Raw genomic sequence first — 21,905 nt, forward strand, 5'->3', positions numbered from 1 at the left:
TTCCCTGAGAGATAAGAAAGCACATTCAGCGAAAGGTTCTGTCACTCAGGCTGACTTTACATGGCTTTTAGGGTATAGATAGGGTTGGTCATATCGCACGGACAGGTAATCATGTGGACACACACATGCACGCATATACAGTACACGTTACTCTACTGTTTACCTGTAAGTCATATTTGATAAAGCTTCTGATTGATCCATTTCTCTCTCCGACAACATTAATCTATTTGATATTGCTGTGCTGTAAACAGAATGTGGCATCAAAATCCATTCTGCTGAAGCTTTTAGACACATTCACCTGTCAGTTTACTGATCTTAATAAATGGGGCCTTATGCTGCTGTCTTACATTAAAATAGCACACAAGCTGACAGGAACATATTTGATTCATTAATTCTGAGTCTCAGAAATAGTTGCACATTACAACCAAATTCAGCTTATTCCATCCTTGCAGCCATATGTTTGTCTGCATAATAGTATAATTAATATATGCATAAACATAATACTTCAGCTGGTGCATGCAATACTAACAAATATTTACTCTTGTGCTTAATACTGAGTTCTATTTTTTATGTCTCAGGATTTGTCCTCAAAAAAACTTTTTTTTTGCATATTTATTTAGGTTTATATTCATTTGATTTAAAGGGGTCATATAATGGTACATGCACTTTTACAAGTTGATTGTACTAAATTGTGTGTTGGCAGTGCCTGTACACAACCATCATAAAATGATAAAAATCCATCCAGTGTTTTTGTTTTAATCTCCTTATATGTTTTCCCCTGCCTCAAATTGAGCCGTTCGATTGTGTGACGTCACACGCTCGGAAGCCCCTCCCACGATTGTTGATTGACAGCATCGTTTCAACACAGACCCGCCCTCGCTCGTGAGCCAGCTGTCAATCATAGTCTGCGCGGACCGGCGCGGTCATTGTTGATATGCTGGAGCACTGTCTAGGAGCAGAATGGCATCTAAGCGATTGTGGTGTTCTGTTCTTGGGTGTAATAACGAACACAGCAGTCATTTTAATGTTCCTAAATCCGAACCGCTGAAGACGCAGTGGCTGAGTTTGTTTTCGAAGGGAATATTCCCCACGAGCAACGTCAATGCTTTCATGTTTGCGCGAATCATTTCTCACCAGACTGCTTTATAAACGAGGGTCAGTATAAAGCTGGTTTTGCTAAGAAGCTGCTCATGAAAAAAGGATCGGTACCAGCTATTCGTGTTCCTGCTGAAGCTCTAGAACAACTGAAGTGAGTGTAACGTTTTATTAACCTTTATATTAATATTTATATTAATCTTTGCAAATCGCTAGCTGCACGCTTCACAATGAATGCGTCTAAGGTTTACACTTAGGGTACATTACGGCATGTTTTCTATGTATGATGTTCTCAATATAATTCATAATCCCACGTTTATACTGAACAACGCGTTATGGTTATTGTGTTATTGTGTTACAAACAATGTACGCACAGAACAGAGAGGCGGGGTGAGCAAAGCTCATTATCATTTAAAGTCATATGCACTGAAACGGCGTGCTGAAAACAGAGCTGTTTATGACCAAGTAAAATAAGTGTTTTCTTACAATACTAATGAGAATTTTTAATAAAAGTATATTACAAACTTTTAATTTAGACCCTAAAGAATCATACTAGCTTGTACAAAAATGGCATTATATGACCCCTTTAAGACACACTCATGTTTGTACAGCAAAACGGTGATGGTTCATGTTTAGGAAACTAGTGCTTAAATAGCCAGAAGAGCTTTTGTGGTCGACAAATTGACGAATCTCAAATGCAGTGGAACCTGTTGCTTGTTTCATGCAGAAAGCTCTTTTGTATCAGGCAGCACATTAAATTCATCAAAATCAGTTGGAGGTCTGTATGAAAATAATTGACGGGCTGGATTTGGCCTGCAGGGTGCCAGTTGAAGAGCAAAACTGTCAGAAACAATAAACCAGGCTCAGGAATTCTATTTTGGTTAATCGATGAATGCATAATACATTGAGTATTATTATAGCAATTATGATCGATTATGCGATCAGTGCCTTGAATATTTTCATTGTCACATTGTGATGCATGGATAAATTTGTACACCTGTAGTGCTGCTGTAACATCTACTCAGCAAAAACAGACCAAAAAGTGTAGTGTGGTGTAAACCCAATCAGAGTTTGGTGCGCTCAGGTTTATCAGGCCTTGGTATAATGGATCTGTTGGGACTGGACTTGTGACCTCACTTTCAGATGATGCTGAACGGTCCTTTGAGATTCTCCGGGTCGGCATTTGCTACAAGAAAAAGAGAGCTTGCCCCCGAGCAGCTGTATGATGTGACAGCGGAGTCCCTATCACGTCCTCAGAGTCCTCTTGTCCCCGTCTCCCTCACCTTAAGATTTTTAATGAACCAGACAGAAAAAAAAACCCTCCTCAAATGTGCGAGAGAGATATTTAAGGGATTTGCCTTTTCAGCAGTTTTGTTTTGTGTGTGTGTGTGAGCAAGAACAACAAAGAGGATGCTCTGTGTAAAGAGTGCACTATGTAAATGTTTGTTAAACTGGCTTATATGAGAATATTCTGACACATATTGGTGTGGATGCCGCATTGCGCAAGTATTTGCTTGCCAACTCCACCATTCAAACGTTTGGGCTCAGTAAGAATCTTAAGAAATTAACATGTTTTATTCAGCAAGGATGCATTATATTGATCAAAAGTGACAGAAAATAAATGCAGCCTTGGTGAGCAGAACAGTTTTGGCCCCAAACATTTGATATATATATATATATATATATATATATATTATTTTTTTAAAAGTTTGTTTTATTGTACAAATATGTTGACCTTTTCTGTTATTGTAAAACTTCTTTTAATGTAATTTATTTATTTATTTATATATATATATATTATTATTTTATTTTTACTTTCTCTGTGGTAATGTAATAAGACATAACAGTATTAAATGTCGAAGAAATGTAAGTAAAAATGCAGCCCCACCCCAGAATGTCTGGATTTCATCCAGTCAATTTTTAGCTCTTTATCTATGGACTAAATCAGCTGTTTTACGGGAGCCATAGATCAATGATATAAAAGAGATAAAAAATCAATCAGCCTTGAGACTGTATTTCTCTGTTTTTTGATTACCAGTGCTGGAATAACATGCACACTTCCCCAGTTCTCTCAGATGCCTCTGTTACTCTTCCTAGCTGAGAGAGAAATCAATCATAACTCAATGCTTTTGACATGCTCAATGGCGCAGTGTGATTGGCTGCGGCTCATCCAGTGATTTCTCATTACCGGCACCTTTGTACGTTACCCCTTTGGGGCTGCTCTGAGTGACCCCTGTGATTCTGCCACTACGACTGTGATGTCTGCTCCTCTCACTACTGAGATGAAATAGTGGTTCTCTACCTAGTACCACACACTGCATTGTTTAATGAGAGGCTACTGCATCAACAGGCTGCATGGATTATGTCCTGTGTGTTGTTTTTGAAGTGATGTGGTGGTTGAGTAATGTAATCTCCACAGGTTATGCTAAGAGCACATGGTTATTTTTCTTGGTCATTAGTAGGCAGCGTTGTTGATGGAAACTCCAGTCTTCTGGTGGTCTAACTCAGAAGTCTGCTGTAGTGATAGAGGTTTATCAAACATTCACACATCTGATCTGTGCAGGGACTGTTAATAAAATACTGTGAAACGTATCGGTTACCTAACGTAACCTCGGTTCTCTCTAGAAGAGGGAACGAGGATTGCGAGTATTGCTAAGACACGATGAGGGCGCGAGCGCCCTTCATTGGACGTGACATCACGCCGGGCTCAGTGGTAGGCTGCTGCAGTTGCCGCAGGGCAGCCAATGAGCACGCTAGACAGCCTGCTCTAGGTCTGCTAGCTTCTGCACTACGTTGACAATGAATACAAAATTAAGGATACTTTTTGGCTTCAATATCTCGAAAATATTCATCTTTCTCGTAGCGTAAGCTAACTTACGCAATACGAGAGAACCTCTCGTAAGAAAACTGTTGATCAGCCTGCATCTTTTAGAAGGTGTGCAATATATACTGTACATTGCGATTCTTCTACCGATTCGCGTCGACTTCGCAGTACTACTTAAAGTTATTGACATGTTAGAGTGTTATTAAATAATTCTGTTTTGTTAATGTTAATTTAAAAAATTCACTCACTGCTTTTGACTGAATCACCTTTGTATCTTTAATATTAATCAATTTATATTTAAGTAATACAGTGAAGACTATAAAATAAAATCTAAGCATACTGTATATCGAATCGAAATGTGATCCAAAATTGAGAATCGATTTAAATCGAATCGTGATGTACCAAAAGAATCCCACCCTAGGATAGATGGATGGATGGATGGAGATGGATGGATGATAGATAGATAGATAGATAGATAGATAGATAGATAGATAGATAGATAGATAGATAGATAGATAGATAGATAGATAGATGAATCCATAAAATACTGTGATAAGTTGTACAATATTATTTAATCCACATGTAAAAAAAACATATAATGTAAGTGCATCATTAAAATAAAAACATTAACCCTGTCAGACATGATTTTTTTTTCACTGAGCACAAAAAATATCCACTTGATATTTGCAAAGAAAGACAAAGAAACTTGCTGAAAGAGAGAGAGACAAAGAAAAACTTAGGTTCTTAATTTATGTTGTTGCTTTGTAATATTTTAATTGTGCACTGTTTAAATTGTACGCAGCAATGCTGCAATTTCTTTAGGGAATACAAATTAAATCATGTCTCAGGAATAAGATTCTGTGTTTCTAATTTTACATCAAATCACACAGGGAATGCAAACACTAATCTCTATATGCAAACCTGTAATAAGTAGCCTAAAACTGTTCCAAGACTTTGTGTTCATTTACATGTACATTCATTCATTTAGCAGAATATAAACCTTGAAAATGTGTTATTGTTGATGGGAAATGTTCTTTAAATTAGTTTTATTTTCATATTATTTTATATATACAGCTTTGTACTGAATTTCAGTTTTAGTTTCAGTATTCTTCTATTTTTAGATTTTGAAAAGAACACACTGTAACAATGAGCAATGCTTCAAGAATGCAGAAAAAAAGTTGTCATATAATAAGATGAAGTCTCAAAAACTAGCAGTGTGTGAATGTGTATGTGTGTAAATGTCTGTGGGTGTTTGTGAGAGTTTGTGTACTTGATGGTTGATTTTATATATATGATTGTGTGTGTGTCTGTGTGTGCGTGTGTGCGTGCGCGTGTGCGTGTGTTTCTCCATCATCATAAGCCTCTTCACTGTCTCTGTCTCTCTCTAAAGCCAAGGCAAAACGAAATTAAAGTCACTTTAAAGACAAATTAAATCATATTAATAATATTAATATTTAATATACATTAATGTTCATCAGACATCAACATTATAATTTGTAGCTCTGTATTTTGGCTTTCTAATACTTGCACAAATTTCACATCCTGGCACATAATTTATGAATGAGGTTCCTGCTGATTTCAAGACCTATGTCTATTGTGTTAGACATTAAACTTTAAAAACAACTTTAGTAAAATAGTTACTGTAAATACAGTTATATAGTCTATTAAACTAAAAAATAGTTGATATAAATGCAATAAAAGTCCGGTTACATGTACCATACACTGCAAGGCATAATGCACAGATATGACTTTGACACAAACATTTTGTCCTATTTTACTGTTTTAATGACATGCTGTTACGAAGCGTTGAAGCAAAGGCTGAAGTCGGATCTAAACGCAGCAGTAGACTTTAATACAGATTCAGAACAGACACTCGTGGTACGCACATTCAAACATACATTCAATAACTGACCATGAACAAAAGAGCAGACAGGATTAAAATACACAGACGGGATGAGGGAACAAGACACAGCTGGGGCAAATCAGAACACAGGTGAATAAGCTGAACACTAACAAGGAGCGGGAAAACTGGGAACAGGACTGAACCAAATACACAATGACCGGGAAAACTCAGGGAAACAGATACAGAACAGACATAACTATAACATTATCCCCCCCTTCCATAAGGCGTGTCCCCGCGCCGAATAAACATCAAATAGGGGCGGGAGGGTGGGCGCCCTGGAGGCTGACGAGGGCGTGGCTTGCCCGGAACAGGAAGCCTCCAGGGCGGAGCAGGACGTGACGGCGGCCAGGGCGGAGCAGGATGAGGCGAAGGCCAGGGCGGAGCAGGACGTGACGGCGGCCAGGGCGGAGCATGGCGTGGCAAAGGCCAGGGCGGAGCATGGCGTGGTGAAGGCCAGGGTGGAGCATGGCGTGGCGAAGGCCAGGGTGGAGCATGGCGTGGCAAAGGCCAGGGTGGAGCATGGCGTGGCAAAGGCCAGGGTGGAGCATGGCGTGGCAAAGGCCAGGGCGGAGCACGATGAGATGGTGGCCAGGTCGGAGCAGACTCAGACGAGGGTGAGAACCATGTCGATGTCGTCTCCATGGCCCTCACGGAGTACCTTCTGCCCCCCCCCAAAAAATACTTGGGGAAATCCTCGGGAGGAACCTCCAGGTGGTAAATGGGTTCCGGGCAGGCCTCCCGGAGCTTGAAGGGCGCAGGCAGGACGAGGCGCAGAGGCGGGGCCGGCAGGGCGAGGCGCAGAGGCGGGGCCGGCAGGGCGAGGAGTCTGGGAACGCCCTTCGGAGCCTGGCGAGGCAAACGTGACCTCCTTCTCCTCCTGCGACGACGCGTCACTGGGGTTGACTCGGTAGACTCGGTAGACTCGGTAGACTCGGTAGACTCGGTAGACTCGGTAGACTCACTTGACTCACTTGACTCACTTGACTCACTTGACTCACTTGACTCGGTAGACTCGGTAGACTCGGTAGACTCGGTAGACTCACTTGACTCAGTAGACTCGGTAGACTCACTTGACTCGGTAGACTCGGTAGACTCACTTGACTCAGTAGACTCGGTAGACTCGGTAGACTCACTTGACTCAGTAGACTCACTTGACTCAGTAGACTCGGTGGCAATTGACTCACTTGACTCGGCGGCAATTGACTCACTTGACTCGGGTTCGTCGAGGCTGAAGTGACGTGCGGGTTCGGAAGACAGAAGCTCAGCCTCAGGCATGTCGATCTCGGCAGGAAGAAGCTCAGGCATGTCGTGGAAAGCGGGCTCGACTCGGTTCACGTGAAGCGCAGGCTTGTGGAGCGTGGTCTCGGCTGAGTAGCTGAAGTGAAGCGCGGGCGCGACCGGGCTGACGTTAAGCGCAGGCTCTTGCAGCTTCTCATCCACGCCCACAGGAAACGGGGAACCGCTCCACAACAGGGCCAGGTCAACGTACCATTCTAAAGATCCGTGAGGACCAGGTTCGGGCATCAGAGACCGGAGTGGTTCCGATAATCCTCCGCGGAAGAAGATCTTCAAGCCGTGGGTGTTCATTTGCGCGAGATATGCCAGCTCGAGGAATTCTGCGACATAATCCTCGATGGCGCGATTCTCCTGGCGAAGACGGAGGATCTGGACATCAGGACTCCAGGTAGGCATGGCTGCTAGATCCTAGTGGGTCAGTTATTCTGTTACGAAGCGTGGAAGCAAAGGCTGAAGTCGGATCTAAACGCAGCAGTAGACTTTAATACAGATTCAGAACAGACACTCGTGGTACGCACATTCAAACATGCATTCAATAACTGACCATGAACAGAATAGCAGACAGGATTAAAATACACAGACGGGATGAGGGAACAAGACACAGCTGGGGCAAATCAGAACACAGGTGAATAAGCTGAACACTAACAAGGAGCGGGAAAACTGGGAACAGGACTGAACCAAATACACAATGACGGGGAAAACTCAGGGAAACAGATACAGAACAGACATAACTATAACACATGCCAAGACACACTAGCTGTCAATCAGAACTTTCTGGTGTTTTTAGTAGTGATTTTCTGAAGTGTTTAACATGAACAGCAGTTAACGTGTTATTTTAACTATCCTTGTTATATTTTTGCCAAAATATGACAAAAAAAAATGTAATTCTTTGAATGAGTCAGTGAATTTTTTTTTATATTTTCAATTTTTTCTATATATATTGGTTTTTTGATAATTTGAAAAAAAAATCAGTACAGTAGCTATATAATTAGTAAATATTTAGATTTGACTAAGATGTTTAGATATCAGTCATGTTGAATGTTCATATGAAAGTATATCATATACTTCATATGAAAGTAGCTCAAATCAGATGCAATTTAATCAGATTTTTGTATATAATTGTATTAATTTAATACTGTTATTCAGCAAGGACACATTAAAATAAAATAAAATAAAATAAAATAAAATAAAATAAAAACAACACACAAATACAAAAAGCACAACTGTTTTGAGCAGCAAATGATTTCTGAAGGATCACGTGACACTAAAGACAGGAGTAATGATGCTGAAAAGTTAGATTTGCCATCATAGAAATAAATTACATTTTATAATATATTCAAACAGTTATTTTAAATTGTAATATTTCACAATATTGCTAATAAATGTTTAAGGAAATAAGATTTATTTAATCTGTTTTCTGTATCTGTTGATTTTTGCTACAGTAGCTATATATCATTATTTTGAATATTTTGTTACAGTAAATTTTAAGCACTGTATTAAAAATTGTTTGGTTACAAGTATTAAAGGGGTCATCGATGCCCATTTTCCACAAGTTGGTATGATTCTTTATGGTCTTCATGTAAAGTTTTTAACACACTTTGGTTAAAATTCCTCAATGGTTGTGTAAAACAACACCCTTTTTACCTCCTCAAAAACAGCTCTGTTCACAGCAACCCGTTTCGGTGCATGTCTCTTTAAATGATAATGAGGAACTGCTCACCCCACCCCTCTCTTCCATGGGGGGTGTTGACACAAGTAAAGTGCTGCCATGGCAATCTGCCTTGGTGGACAGTATACAAATGGCTGAGTATACAAACATGCTAATACGGGACAGTCCGTCAGTGGTCGTGGTCGGAGCATGAGCAATATGACATCATATTGCTCAAAAAATCCAAACGGCTTGATTATTGAGAGTGTTTTGAGGATAAAAAAAAAAGGAGCGAATGAATTTTTTTCTTTGTATGGTGGTTGTGTCCACACACTGCAAAGACACATTTATATGCAAACACCATATAAAAGTGAATTTTGCATCTGATGACCCCTTTAAGGCTTAACTAAGATATCAGTTACATATTAGATTTAGGATTTAGCACAAATTGGATGCAATGAAATCAGATCTGGTATGTTTTTTGCTTTTTATGCACATGTAACAAGGCCCTACCCATTATATGCTTATAATGTGTAAATGTAGCCAGCCGTTGTAAAACTGCCCCATCGACTTGTCAATTCTTTATTTTTTTAGACAAACTGAGGTTTGAGTCGATATTATTTTCTGTGTTTTACAACAGTACATTTCTCTAAAAAGTGAATGTTACCTGTAACTGAGAATGTGGTGGGTAATTGTATTGAAGAGAACAGTGCAGGTGGACAACTAGGTCACACCGCACAGAGCAGTAAAAGCTACACAGCTGTTTTTCCTCCCTCTCTATTTCCTATCTTCAACACTATGCATTTTCTAAAGGCTTGAGCTCCCATGAGTGTTAGTGTGCCTTATGGCCCTCAGTGTAGACACACCAAAGCTCACTGCTTGGACACAATTGGCTGACGAAGGAGTCTTCCAGCAATAATGTGAAGGCTGAAAAACAGGCCTCAGTTTGCCAAAGTTCTTGACATTTTAAATTTCACAATCTATTTCCGCATGGTCCCTTAGTCTCCGATTCAATCCATGTGCTTAATTCCCAAGTCAGTGATGCCGGTCAAGAAACCTTCTTTTTTTTTTAAATCCTATAGCTCACTGATTTAATTGTTCTGTTTGTATTTGCAAAAACTGTTCATTTTTTATTTTTTTATTTATTTATATAATTTTTTTAATAAGTGTTGCCCCTCTGTCGAGTTTGCCACGGGCAAGGTTATAATTACCATACAGCCCAGGGGGACAATATTCAAATTCATCTAGAAAATCAACAGAAAACAAAGCAATTTCAGTTTATAATTACATGTACAATTTCATTGCAAAATGTTTTTTCTTGCCACTTTTGTCTGTGACAGTGCTATTTACTTAGGGAGCTGTGTTAGGGAGCATTTATATAGTTCACCTAGTTAGTTCACCTTGTGCACCAGGTATTGAATGCGTTGTGGATGCTTTCCAGTGCCTGCATTGTGACCACACATCTCTCCTCTTTGAATATGTGTTTATTTGCCATCTGACTACAATCTTCACATCACATGCAGGCTTAAGGAAAGACATTTCAAGGACAATTCAGAAAGATCTCATGGCAGCAGTGAGCTTGTCCTTAAGTCTGGGTCACCGTGTCCTCCACTATGCTGAAGGTTTTTGATATGTCATTAACAGCAGTAGCTTGGTGTTTCTTCAAATATGGTAATAACAGCATTAATAATAATAATCACTAATGGTCTCGGACATTTGGACTCCACTTTACACTCAAACAAACACATGCTTGTCTTCTACCTGTACTGTTGCAGTGTCACGGTATGGTGTGAATGAAAACAGGCTGAGGCAAGAGGTTCCAATATAAACGGTTTACTTATGAACAAAACAACAAACAGGTACAGGCAGGAAGACAGGCAGAACACTCACAACAACACCTAAGCATTTACAAGAACCGACAAAGACAGACTGAACACAGGCAAACTAAATATAAGTCCAAATGAACACTAACGAGGTGAAGACAGGTGACACAGATGATTAAGACGATGAACAGGTGGATGATTGAGGGAGTGAATACAGGTGTGGAGACAAGAAGGATTCTGGGAAGTGTAGTGCAGACAAGGACAGACAGGTGCAGACGAGGACTGTGACATGCAGCTTACATGCTTCTCACTTTTATTTGTCTATGTTGATTTTGATTAACCAGCACTTGAGGGACTATAGGGTTGTGATTCTGCCTATACTTTGAAATGTCTTTTTGATTCTCTGGACACATTTCATAATTCCTGATTCAGAGCACAAACTTCAACCAAATTATTTTTTTCTTTCTTTCTTTCTTTCTTTCTTTCTTTCTTTCTTTCTTTCTTTCTTTCTTTCTTTCTTTCTTTCTTTCTTTCTTTCTTTCTTTCTTTCTTTCTTTCTTTCTTTCTTTCTAAATTTTTTTTTTTCTAAATTGATCTTCCTTCCTGCATTCTTCATTATCTCCATCCATCCGTCCGTCCGTCTCTCCATTTATCCGTCTGTTCATCCATCCATCCAAAAAAGAATACCATATAAATATATATATACCATATATACCATATAAAAAAAATTTGGTAACACTGCAATAATGTTCATTAGTTAACATTAATGTATAACTAAAATGACCTAACAATGAGCAATACATTTGTTACAGTATTTATTAATCTTTGTTAACATTAATAAAAAAACGTAATTCAAAGTGCATTAAATAATGTTAACAAATACAACCTTTGATTTTAATAATGTATTTGTAAATATTGAAATTAATATTAACTAAGATTAATAAATGCTGAGGAAGTATCGTTCATTCTTAGTTCATGTTAACTAATGTTAACTAAAAAACCTAATTGTAAAGTGTTACCGATTTCTTTTTATATATAGCTTTTTTTTGTTATTGAAAAAAATAGCAATAATGAATCATTTAAAATCTAGTGCAGACACACTGGAAGTGCTTCCTGGGTAAACGGTCTTTCAGATCTCATTCATCCCATCAGCTACAGCATCTCGCCATGTCAGGTCATGAGCGCAAGATCCACCACACTGCAGGCCTGCCCTTAAAACAATCACTGTGTCGGGCGTACAGAGACGGGCCTGGAGGGGTCACACAGCTGGGTTGGGACGAGGACTGGACTTTCACAGCAGCCTTGGGGAAACGGCTACTGGAATCGTCCTCTTAATGCTGCGTCACACACACACACACCATTACATACTGACACCACCACACTCATTGTAGCCTTAAGCAGAAGCAGGAACTAAAGATGGCCTACCTTTGTCCACACATATTCCATCATTCCTCCAGCACTGGGGGGTGTTGGGTGCACAAAACACACTCAGCCGGCCCACGATCCAGCTAAGCCGCAGATCACATCTCTATTTTTGTAAGTGCATGACGGCGGATTGATTGTGGCTGGCAGCTTCGTGAGGCTTGGCTCCAGCATTTAAACTAATGTTTTGGGTTTTTTTTCCCCTCCACCAGCACCAGTTTTCCCTGAACACTTCTCCGAGAGTGGGTCGAGCGCAGATTCCCATGGATTTGAAAAACTTCACTCCAATGTGTGTCTTTATGGATGTGCGTTCACTTTGAAAAAGCAAACTGCTGCTTTGAGCATTCAACGTGTTAAGTTGTCAGGGGAGCCCGTGGATTTTTATTGAGTGGGCAAGAAGTGCTTTGCCCAACAACGATGCTGCAATATAGCAAATAAACACTAAGGGGGAACTTGCTAAGAATAAATGTCAAGCACATATTGCTTCTCACTTTCGTCTGCAAAACTAAATCCCCCTGTAAGCTTAAAATCAGTTCACTGAGATATTTTGCACACAGAAACTAAAGCCAATTTATCCTGGTGATTTTCTGTTTGATGACAATTCTCTTAATAAAAGACCCATGTTTTTATCTCATGCAGACAGTGTAACTCATTTTTATTTTTTCATTCGTCTTCAGTGACAGAAATCTCCAAGAGTGTCTCGTTTAGATGAGCAGCTATTTTTTTTATTTTTTATTTGAAGCTCCTCTGTTTTGAAGTCACGATTGTGTGGCACAGTCTTGGGCCTGTGAAATGTGACTCCTTTATTGTCGGCACATCATCCTTTTCTCTTTTTTATCTCTGCTGTAGTGTCTCTAAAGATGAAAGGAATTAGCGAGGCATGAAACAGGTTCACCCATTTTCTATTCTTGCCAAGACTCACAAACCCGGCAAAAGCGTGCCCACATTTTCATATCGCTGGGATATTGTACCCGCCTGCACATTCACCTCAAATCCAAATCCACTCGTAAGCTTCCTAATTGCATTGAAATTGGCTTCTTATATTTCGTATTTTGCAAGAAATATTGTACCTAATTATGTATTCATGAAAGCCATTAAGAGCAGGAAGCAGGCATCTTAATGCATTTATTTTAAGCTAATTTAATGTCAGTGGTCAGATTTATACATTTTGAATAATGATCATCAGCATTCATTAGCTCCTCCTGTGATCTCTCACTCCAGAATATACTCTTAGTTACAGAAATGCTTCATCTTTTCTCCAGGTAACAGAATAACAGGGAGATAAAAATTAAATTGGCAAAGATGAAGCATGGTAAGCATGTGAGCATTGGATACGTGAAAGAGAAGATGGAGTCTCTTGTTGCACTGCATTTTAGTCATCAAGTGACTTGGTATTTGGAAAGTTACTCTTCATCTCCAAATCAGTGTGAATCAGGAGTAATGAGCTGCCTAACGTCTGTTCTGTTGCTCTGTGTGCCAATGAGCAGTGATACAACTCTATCACAGTGTAAATAAAGCAAGTACCCACAAGAGAGATCCCACAGCAAGTTGAAATATGATACGAGTTGGTACTGAGACTGATATATGGTGTTAGTAGTTAAGAGCATCTGTTATTTAGGCTTAAGCAGAATCACATTATATCAACACAGTCACACAACCATGTTATGTTTTCAAACAGACTTCTCTGTTTTTTTGTGTGTGGTTTTGTTATTGTTCACTTTATTTTAACTTGCTCTAGTTGCCAAAAAAAAAAAAAAACTGAATAGTGTAGGTATAGAGCAGTCATGACAGAACAAAGGCTTGTCTCCAGACCTCTTCTTTTGTGGGCCAATTCAGCTGGCTAATGTGCCCTCATTTGGTGAGGCTTTTGAAGCTAAAGAGGTTGTTGCAGTATATTTCGACTGAACTTGGCCTTCAAGTACAGTCACTCCAATAAGACTGAAACTCGGACTCACATGATGTTTTTCAGGCTGGTGTTGCTGTCCAAGGTGCTGAATCACACCACACACATTGTCACAGGGGCTGTCCAAGGTACTGCTCCTCTGTCAGATATTTCTATTTCAAGTTCTGTAGCTGATGATTTGCCTTGCTTTTTCACTTTGGTGTGTGTGTGTGTGTGTGTGTGTGAAGTAACTTAGCAAGGAATGTCACGATTCTGTTAAAGGTGGGGTATGTGATTTTCTTTTTTGACCATTTTTTCAAAATCACTTGAAATCCTAACCCACTTACAGCCACTGAGTTAGAAGCACTGAAATGAAAATTAAGCAATTTAATCATCTGTGGAACGGGCAGGACTCGAAAAACTCCAGCCAATCATTTCCAAGACCACTTAGAATCATTGGACAGAAAATGCGTCAATCAAACGGTTGTACCATACCCCCCTCCCCCCATCCCCCTCGCGCGCGCGTGTCCCCTTCGTGCGCATACTCAAAGCTCGTGACCCAGTCACAGTAAGTGCAAGTCGCCCCGGTACAGAGAGAGAGAGAGTAAGTGCAATCTCGCGCATCTGAGTTTTGCAGATGCATGATTGTGTGTCCATGTTCTTCGAATGGGTGGAGTCAGGGCCAGCGTTGGAGGAAAGAAGGTAGGACCTTTTGAGTTGTGTATTTTCAAAATATGCCGGCCGGTTTGCAAATCCCATACCCTACCTTTAAGTTTGGACTTTTAGTTTGTTTTTCATCAGTCACATGTGTTCCTTTGTTTGAATTTCCCGACACTCTTTAGTTACCATGGTTACAGTCATTATTAGATCCTTGTTATCAGCTGTGTGTCATTAATTAACCTTGTCTCCCTGAGTATTTAGTTCCTGTGTGTTCAGTTCTGTTTGTCGGTTGTTGTAAACGCATCGTACACTGTAAAAAAATTGCTGTAATTATGCAGCTGTTTGCCAGTAACTTACTGTAGATTTAAATTGATGTATATTTACTGGCAACAGTTTGTTCAAAGTTAAATGAACATTAAACATTAACAAGTCTTTGTCTTTACAGAATAAAATTATAAAATAACAATCTAATGCAAAGCATTCTGGGAACCAGAAATCTTCATCAACCTTTTTCTGTTTTTTTCCTTCAGATTTTGGTTCCCATAATGCTTTGCATGAGGCTGTTATTTTAGTTTTATTCTGTAAAGATAAAGACTTGTTAATGTTTAATGTTCATTTAACTTTGAACAAACTGTTGCCAGTAAATAACATCAATTTAAAACTACAGTAAGTTACTGGCAACCAGCTGCCAGTAATACTGTAATTTCTACAGATTTATTTTACAGTGTATGGTTTGGTTATGGTTATCTTTCTTTTAATAAAGTCATTTTGTGAATTCCTCATCTGTCTTCTACCTACGCCATGCTGAGCCTTCGTGACAGGAATAGCCTTCCCCAACTTGCAGACAGCTTTTTACAGCAAGAAGAGTCAATGTTCTTACTCCCAGTTCAATTGAGTTTAATGTGAGACCAAATTTTCACCAGGGTTCAAATCTGGACTCTGATCAGGCCAAAACATGACCCTGATGGACTTGTTCTCAAGCCACTTCATGGTTGTCTTTCAATTTGGAAAGGAGCATTGTCTTGTTGAAAAATAACATCTGATCATTCCTCTTTAGATACAATCTTTTCATTTGTGGTGAGCAGCTAAATAGAGTCCCCACACAATGGCACATCTTCCTCCTGCTTCACTACAGTAGAGATGCATTTATTATTATATTTCTCACCAGATTTTCAAAGACACTACTCTGGAGCATCAGTTTCATTGTGATTCATCACTCCATCCACAATTTCCCTAGCCTGACTTCGTCATACTCATATTCTAGTCAGAATGTGAGTCTGATACTGCTCCATAGGGCTTTGATTATGAGGCGTGTCTTAACCGAACCAGGAAAAAAAACTTCTGCACTCAATTGGATAGACCTACAACCAATCAGAGCAACGCAGTAAGTGACTTACGTTGAGCGACGCATAGTTGTCAACAGAATTCAACTGCACGCACGCTGGAAGAAGTAGTAAAATAATGAGTGTAAACGATTTTTGCCGGTGTTGTAAAAAGAATTTAAGGATTCGCGGAGTACTTGCAAACACGAAAAGCATTTTTGAGAGAAATAGAAAAGGTGAATGCGAACAAGTTCTCCGTTTAAGATTAGATCTCGACAATAAAGCAAACAAATCTGCTCGCATTTGTCGGCCCTGTCTCAACTTTATAACACGGTTGCAGCGTGACTTGACTGATTGTAACAAATGGAGATCATCTGTCCATCATATAATCGTATAAAGAGAAACTACTTACATCGTATAAAGCCCGCCCTGGCAATTTGATTGGCCCGACGATTTCTGAACAGATCATAATTACTCCTCAATGGATCGAGTCCAGACCGAACTTCCCGACCAAAAAATGTTGCGGGCGGGGTTCGGGCTGGCATCAAGGCTACAATTTCCCATATTCTGCCAAAAACTTAATTCTGATTGATGTTTTTCTGAGAAAATTATTAAAGTAATGCATTTGCTTAACTTTAGCAAATTTCTTGACCAATAATTTGTGGTTGAGACAATTAAAAGCTTATTGTTTAGCCATTCTGGGATTGGCCTTTTTTTTGTCCAAGAGTATATACTATACCATACACTATTTATTTAGTTGTTTTATAGTGTTTTGTCATTTAAATTTTTACGTTTTAATTTTTATTGATTCTTATATTCTTGAAAACTGTTAGGTTTTACTTCATAATAGTTTGTCAACAACAATAACTTTGCTAATAAATTGTTTTTAATGCAATGTATGCAAAACAACTTACTGTCCATCTTTCATGTCCCTATGTTGCTCAATCCAGCACCTTTTCATCTAATTTCATATTTCACATATTGCCAAGAGGTCTTTGAAATGCAGAATGTTTACAAACATTCAAAAGAGCGTGTGTATATGCAGACTTTTTCTGTATGCGTTTCCCAACTTAGTCACAACAAAGCATTAAAAAGATTCCTTTGAAGTATTTTGATGTTTCTTTGCTGCTCTCTTGCCAGTTTCATAAATAGGTCAGACGCTCTTTGCGTCACTTCTATTCATCTGGTATAACCATATAGTGTGTATATTCACTCTGGCATCTTTCTTCCTTTCCTTCCGCTATTCTCCTGCTTTTCCTCTGGAGCTTTCTGTAATCTGTCAACTTTACAAATTATTATTTCTCATACACACTTGGTTCTTTGAGAAATAGTCATTCATTCACAGCAGACAGAGTAGCGTTACACAGTCATGTATTGAGGGCTGTAATTTTTGTAATTTTCTTTGGAGCAAGAGAAAAGATTACACTTCTTTAAAGAGGTGTGATGACACACTATTTTCTCTATTAGTTATGTTTGCTTTCTACAGAGATAAACTTTTTTCTTTTAGATGAGCTCATTGTGGTTTTGGTTTTGTTTGTGTGCTGTGTTAAATTGACTAAAAACATATATAATTTATAGATGTGTTATGTATCATTTTAGTTTATTATAGAGGATAAGGTTATTTTTGAAACATCAAACTGCTTATATGACTTTGTTTACTGTTTGCAAGCCGATCTTGTGCTGCTGGAAGCTCAGTCTGTGTAATGACACTTATGTGTGTGCATGTGAGTAAACCCTAGGTTTCTTTACACCATCTGCTAGCAAGGCCTCCTCACATCATAGCAACAGGCAGCTAACTCCATGTAGGCTGGTAATTTGCATCATCTCAGGCTGTAGATTATTCAGTGTCTGGAGGTTTGTGTCCTCCTCTGCACCAGAAGTTCAGACACAGCTACAGTAAGTTGTGGTCGCGCCCATAGCAGATTTATATAGATGGCGCACACCCACGCAGCTTGGCTACGAAACACACTAACATTATCGACTATCCCAGGCACTCTGAGAACTCTTCACAAGTGCTGTTCAAAATTGTGTTCGCCTGACCCTGTTTACCCTTTAAGTTAACATGAGACAGCATTCGCAACCCACTTCAAAAGTTTTCTAAACAGAATGCTCAAGAAAAAAAAAAAAAAAGGATCAGAAATAAATGTGTATTTTAGTGAACATTTGCAAATCATGGTCAGAATTATTGGCACCCTTGGTAAATACACTGGAAGCAAGTCTGTAAAAATAAATCTGCATTGTTACTCCGTTTGATCTTTCATTCAGAAAATTCACAAAGATCGAACCTTTTATTGAAATAAAAAAATTGAAAGTGGGGAGAAAAATCTCTTTATGAAATAAATGTTTTTCTCCAATACACGTTGGCCACAATTAATGGCACCCTTTTATTCAATATTTTTTGCAACCTCCTTTTGCCAAGATAACAGCTCTGAGTCTTCTCCTATAATGGAGAATACCTGACAAGAGATCAGAGAGCATTCCTCCACACAGGGTCTCTCTAGATCCTTCAAATTCCCAAGTCCATGTTGGTACACTTCAGTTTTTAATAGGATTCAGGTCAGGGGACTGGGATGGCCATGGCAGAAGCTTTGTTTTGTGCTCAGTGACCACTTTTCTGTGTTGATTTTGATGTTTGTTTTGGATCATTGTCCTGATGGAAGTGGTCAGGTTTTTTTTTTTTTTTATCTGTTGGTATTTGATAGAATCCATGATGCCATTGCCATGTACAGTATAATCGAAATTATTCAACCCCCATTGCAAATAAGGTTTATTGGCTAAATTTGCAGACTTTCAGCAGTTTGCAATGAACAAATCAAACAGAAGTAATTTAAATGTTTCAAGTGGTTCCCCCAAATTGAACTGAAAATGCAACTTTTAATGAGCTTTTAAAGTTTAAACTTAAAAAGTCAGGCAAATTAATAAAGTCTTAGATAGTCATAGGATTGTCTGTGTTCATTCTAGATTCAGCTGTAAAATATATTATTTAGAATGTAAGAAAGTATTAAGCTAATTTCATTTCAAATCTAGAACCATGGGGATATTATTTTGGATGCACAGTAGATTAATACGCATGACGGAAATAAGTGCACAGGTCTTGTGTATTGACCTTGATTTGATTTGCTGTGACATTAATCCACTTCACTCCATATAGATATTTGACTTTAGTAGGACTGATCTCTTCTATCTAGTGACTTTGAAGCATTTGATTCTTTGCACAGCGGTTTTAAATTTGCCTATTGTAATTCAAAGAAAGGATACAACATTTTTAGAAACCTCTTTAGTGCTGTGACCATGTTCCCTCTATTCGCATCAGAGACTGAATGGGACGAGTCACAGTGCTCAAATGTTTCCAGACGGAGTGTATTATCAGCGCTTCCTAGTCCGAGGGGAGGTTGTTAGCGTCTCATCTTCATGCAGAAAGAAATAAATCAGAAGCAGTGAAGGCACTTGTGTTACTCCTCAGACACTAGCTTATGCAAACCTTGAGGGAAGAGGCATTAGATTGATTGTTAAAGCTGACTGGGAGCACAGGAAACTGTCTGAAGAGCAGGATAAATCCTATTTAAAGAAATTTCTATGTCTGGTTCCATGTCCACCATGTGACTGCCAAGCCTCGTAGACATTGTTCTTGTGGTCGGTGAACACTGCTATGATATGGCAGTGGCCTGGGGGAAAATATTGGGCTGCTTTGTTAATTGATAGTCGAAGTGTTTTCCAGGTCTACTGATGAACATTGTTTGCCAGTCGAAGGAACTGGAACATGGCAACACTCAAATACATCACCCCTTCATGTGCTTCTGGGACTGGGTGAAGCTAAATCCTCAGTGTTGCCTTAGTGGCAATGTTACAATTTCAGATTTATCTCTTTTTTACTCCCTAAAAAAGAAAGGATGCTTGTTAGCACACATACAACATAATGAAGAACAAATGATACACATTATCATAGCTTTTTCTTTGTTTTTATCATTCTTGTGCCACATATAACATTTTAAAATGAAATACAACACTAGTTTGGGGACTGTAAGATTTTTAAAATGGTTTTGTATTTATTTGATCATACTGTCAATTTTGATAAATGTAATGCATACTTGCTGAAAAAAAAAAAAATATTATGTGTGTGTGCGTGGAAATGAGATGAGATGAGGGAGAAGTTTTCATGCTATAAATTAGGAAGTTGTTTTGTGTAGGGTGTCAATGGTTTGAGCATGTTTGACTCGAAGCTGAGTTATGAGTGTCACAGTGTCTGGTTTGTGTTCCCTGGGTTTTCACTAGAGGTCTCTTCCCCTGATCGTCACCACCTCATTATGAACTGCATTTCCCATAATCCTTTGTCTGAACTCATCACTGATCATTGCACACTGCTGTTCCCACTCACATTGTTTGTATCTGTCTATTTATACCCTGTCTGTTTCTGTGATTGTCGTCGAGTCCTTGTTTAATGTCAGTTTGCACCTCGGAGTTCTAGTCTTGTTTGTTTCTTGTTTTTGGACTGTGTTTGTATGGATTTTGACCCTTTGCCTGCCTGACTATGATTACGGATTACCCATTAAAACTGCAATTGGATCTCACCCCTTTGTGTGCGTGTCGTGACAATGAGAGAAGTGTCATTTGCGCATGTGATAGTGGGAAGCGAGCTCAAACATTAGGTTTTCAGAAGCTTCAGAGTTGCTCTGAAAGTTAGATCACACTTCATGTTCACTGTGAGCGGCATAATCTCGTGAAACTAAAGAGGTAAAGAGAAGCTTCCGTTGCATGATGGCGCCAGCGTGATGTTACTGATGCCAGCATCCGCCACAAATGATTGAAGTGCTATATTTTTTCAGTTATAGGTTAAAACAATGGAATTCCACTAGTTATCGCCCTAACAAAATACAGTTGCCTTCTTTATCCTGATTACATAATGTTGTTACAAATATTCCTTTATTCCCCAAGGCAGGAAGTAGATTACGTCAAAAACAGGCAGAGAGCATGAGATTTGCCTCGCAACATTCAAAAAACAGATTTCAGACATTCTCCTTTCTTTTCAATTTCCCTGTTTGATGACTTTACAAATAGAGCATAGGAAACGGCAGCAGTGGACGGGGAAATAGAGATGCCTGAGCACTGTGTCTATCTCCTCTGGCAATCTCCGCTGTACTGTAACAATCCCGTCATGTTCCAGAGAGGATTAAATGGGCTTTAATGGCAGACTTGTCTCTGCATTTCCTGGAGAGTGTTTTAATCTGCAGGAATATCCCTTTCTTTTGAGGATTTATGTCAGATTTTCTTCTGTCCTCAATGTTCTGCTTAATGGGGAGTCTGGGAGATTGGGAGAGCATGTCAGAAAACAGGTGTTCAGGATAAAGTGTGAGCAGTCATCAGAAAGGCAGTTTAGTACAGAAACGTCACCCCACACTGCCATTTAGACTTGGCCTGACTACAATAGCACCTATCAGATCTCTTTCAACAATGAAAGCCATTACAGTATGGAGATGTACCGTACCAGCTGAGCAGCTATAAAGAGATATCTGCTTAACAAAAGATTACATTTCCTATACTCCTATACCTTTACCTTTTTTATTATCAGCAGATAAAGTCGCTCAGATCAACTTTTTTTTTCATTCACATGTGCATCGCTATACAGTAGGTACTCAACCAGAATGCCTATTGAGAGTGAGGAGTCACGTGCCGATTTGGCGCCGGTCGGCCATGATGGTAGGAGGAGACGTTAACGGTCAGGGGCAACGCCTTCAGAACTTCACAGAGGCGCGACTAAACATTCCAGAAATAGCGAAAGAGAGACAGCGCAGCTTAGTATTTGTTTACATTTTAGCGATACGCCGCAGTTTCTTTGGAAGGTGGAAGAGAAATGAAAGGGGTTCTATCGGGAGAGTCTAAATAACAATGCTAGCCAGCTTTATTTAGAGAAACTGCTTGTCAATAAACTGACAGCAGCAACAGTGAGCAAAGCATGATTTCAAAAGCAACACATTTCAGCACAGTTCGCCTTTTATTTAACACAAACGAATGAAATTAATACTCTGTTATTCA

The sequence above is a fragment of the Rhinichthys klamathensis genome, unplaced genomic scaffold (assembly GCF_029890125.1).
Source record: "Rhinichthys klamathensis goyatoka isolate OS25496 unplaced genomic scaffold, OSU_Roscu_1.1 h1tg000591l_1, whole genome shotgun sequence".
Classification (NCBI taxonomy): domain Eukaryota; kingdom Metazoa; phylum Chordata; class Actinopteri; order Cypriniformes; family Leuciscidae; genus Rhinichthys; species Rhinichthys klamathensis.